This window comes from Mauremys reevesii, linkage group 15 (genome assembly GCF_016161935.1).
Source record: "Mauremys reevesii isolate NIE-2019 linkage group 15, ASM1616193v1, whole genome shotgun sequence".
In the NCBI taxonomy this organism is placed as follows: Eukaryota; Metazoa; Chordata; order Testudines; family Geoemydidae; genus Mauremys; species Mauremys reevesii.
The window spans coordinates 14,754,822-14,758,197 of NC_052637.1; positions in this window are offsets into that span (position 1 = coordinate 14,754,822).

The window sequence follows — 3,376 nt, forward strand, 5'->3', positions numbered from 1 at the left end:
CACTGGTACAGTCGGTCAGTAATAGCACAGGACAATACGTGGATGATATCTGGTGACCTGTGCGAAGTGAGCTGCTGGGTCTTAGTCTATTTCATAGGGAACTGGCCCCACATAGCCTCATCCACCCTCACAATCGGCACCAACACAGACGCTGTTTGGAGTCTCAGCAGAGAGGTGAAACAACCCCTGGACAGGGAGAGTGACTGACTCTGATCCCTAGAGGGGGGGCCTATCCATGGGGTCTCAGCTTGTGCAGCTCCATGCCTTCACTAGCAGGACCAATTTTTGCCCCAGATCCCTAAGTGGCCTCCTCAAGGATTGAACTCACAACGCTGGGTTTAGTAAGCCAATGCCCAAACCACTGAGCTATCCCTCCTCCCTAAGCAATGGACTTGAACTGCAGCAAAGGAGGTTTAGGTTGGACATTAGGAAAAAGTTCCTAACTGTCAGGGTCGTTAAACACTAGAATAAATTGCCTAGGGAGGTTGTGGAATCTCCATCTCTGGAGATATTTAAGAGTAGGTTAGATAAATGTCTATCAGGGATGGTCTAGAGAGTATTTGGTCCTGCCATGAGGGCAGGGGACTGGACTCGATGACCTCTTGAGGTCCCTTCCAGTCTAGAATCTATGAATAAAAGGACCACTTGGAGTTCCTATTTCCCCAAAATATCCCCCCAAGCCCCTTCACCCCCTTTCCTGGGGAGGCTTGAGAATAATATACCAACCAATTGCCTTTAATAAAAGTACAGAGCAGACCCTTGACTTTTAGAACACTAAAATAATCAGGTTCTTAAAAAAAATCTTAGATGCTTATTTCAGGTAAGGGTTTAGGAGATGATTTTTTCCTGCCTGATCCCTCTCTCTGTCCCCAGAGAGAACAACAAAGAGAGCACAAACAAAACCTCCCCCTCTCCCTCTCCCTCCCCCCCCAGATTTAAAAGTATCTTCTTTCTCCATTGGTCCTTTTGGTCAGGTGCCAACCAGGTTATCTGAGCTTTTTAACCCCTTACAGGTAAAGGAGGGATTTTATGCTACCCTTAGCTGTATGTTTATGATAGAAGGAAAAGGACACACAGAGGGGTGTGTGTGTGTGTGTGTGTGTGTGTGTGTGTGTGTAAGTCTCTTATGCCAGGGATGTAGCCAGAGATGGTGGAGATGGACCCTCCCTGGCTCGGTCTGGTAAGCACATCCCTCTGGATCAGGGCTATGAAGGCCCAACTGCGTAATGGTGGATTCTGAGGGCCGAACACATGGTGGGGGTGGCAGCCATGATGGTGGAGCTCACTCTCTCCGGCCCACCTGAATCCCAGTCAGCCAGTGTCAGCTAATTCCGCCCCCCCAGGTTCTCTTCTAGAGATCCCCAGGGGGATCGGTGGGTGGAATGGCCCATCCCCTCATTTTTGTTCACCAGCTAGGCCTAATTTCAGACACACCCATCGTGCTCCATTGATTTCCTATCCCACCCTCCTCATGTTTACCAGACACGATCTGAACACAGCCCTGGAGTTAAACCAGGAGCTCGTCTGTGGGGATTGATTCAGTCGGCCTGTCTCCCACCAGAGCTGGTGCTCAGCGTAAGCAGACTAAGCAATTGCTTAGGGCCCCGGGCAGCTCAGGGGGCCCTGATTTTTGGAAATAATGCAGTTAGTATTCTCAGGGGTGGGTAAAGGCCCCCCCGCACACACTGTGCTCTCTTAGGGCCCCCAATGGGGTAGCACCGGCTCTGATGGCAGCTTTTCCTATCAGCATTTATTGCTATCAGCTATTGTGATATTTTATCAACTTTCTCTCACTTCTCACAGCTCAGCTCACAATTCAGGTAGATGTGTGGCCCAGTTATCAGAACATTACAGTGAGGGAATTCAGCATTTTCCAAGATCCCACAGAATTCAAGAGGTTTGCTGCACTCAGCAAGGCACCATTTTATATCATGTCTCCCTGCCCTGCTGGCACTTGTTTCTAGGGGAAGACCAGAGCAGCCAGGGCCCAGAAAAGAGGATCTGGGCCAGGCTGTCTGAATAACACCACAGGAGTGGAGGCCCAGGGAGTAGGGCTGGCCCACTGGAAAGCATAGAGCAAAACCCGTCCCCTGAATAATCACTGATTAATTTTACATCAGGGAACTGGAATGAATTAACATGGCCACTGAGTCTAGGGGCTGCTGCAGCAGGATTTGGTCCCATGCTTTACACAGGGCTGAAGTAATTACAGAGATTCGTAGAGCCACGGGACAAACAGCCTGCAGAACTGGCCATCACCAGGCAACCTGCAGAGCTGCGGCTGCTGGCACCAAAGCTGCTCTCTCACTAGCCCTGTGGGTGTGTCACAGGAGTTTGATCTTTGTGCCATAACCGTCCTGTGAGGCGGATCCAGTCACAGTCATGTTCGATCCTTCTTTCACTTTTGAAGCTGGTGGATGTGCCAAGAGAGGACGGGGCTTCCATTCAATATAACCTGCCTTACCTGACTGAGAAGCTCAGGGGCAGGCTGGAGTTAACCCCTGCGGCTCCTTGACCCCTCCGGCAGGATGGATGTCACAGCCTGGGAAAGGGAACCAGTCCCTGGGAGCAGGAGCTCTGCCTAGAGGGAATGGCTCTGGGTGGTAGCGAAGCCGGGAGCCCCCTGGAGAGACTGGAACAACTCAGAAACGACTCCCCAGGACTCTGCGGGTAGGGGGTCACTCACTGCAACCCCAGCTGAACTGCTCCCCTGGATAGTTCCAGGCTGATTAGTCAGACGAGCTGCTGCTATCAACGGGCCTCGTTCCTGGGATTTGGGGGATAAACTGTCACTTTCCTACTGGGATCACAGCTGTGGCTGTAGAAATGCCCACACAGATTCAGAGATCTGCCCAGTGTCTCCACTGCCAGGTTGCATTTGTTTGCTGTTCTGCTCCATTTACTGACAGCCAGGGGTAGGCACCGATCGCCGGTGTAATGTTCCCATGGGGCGCTGTTGGGAGTGTGCGGGTGTTTTCATCTTCAGCTCACTAATGGGACACTCCAGAGTGAGAGGGTGAAAGATGGAAGGGGGGGCCAGACTGGAAGCAACTGATGCAGGGAGGGGGGGATTTTATAAAGCTCCTAAGGGATTTAGGAGCACAAGGCCCATTGATCCTAACTCTCTGGGTTTGTAAAAATCTCCCCCTCTGAGTGTAAATTGCAGCTGTCTGTGCCCATGAGGCCCTTTGTATCCCAGGGGGGCCCTCACCCCAAGGGAGGCAGGGGAGGCAGCTGCTGCCCTCAGGGGGTTTCTGGCAGGGTGGGGGGAGCTTTACCTCTCACTGGCATCTATCAGCAGCTGCCACTGAATGCAGGTGCTCAATGAGTGACTCATCTGCCGCCGTGCTCTCACCTACTTCCTCCCCTGTGTGGC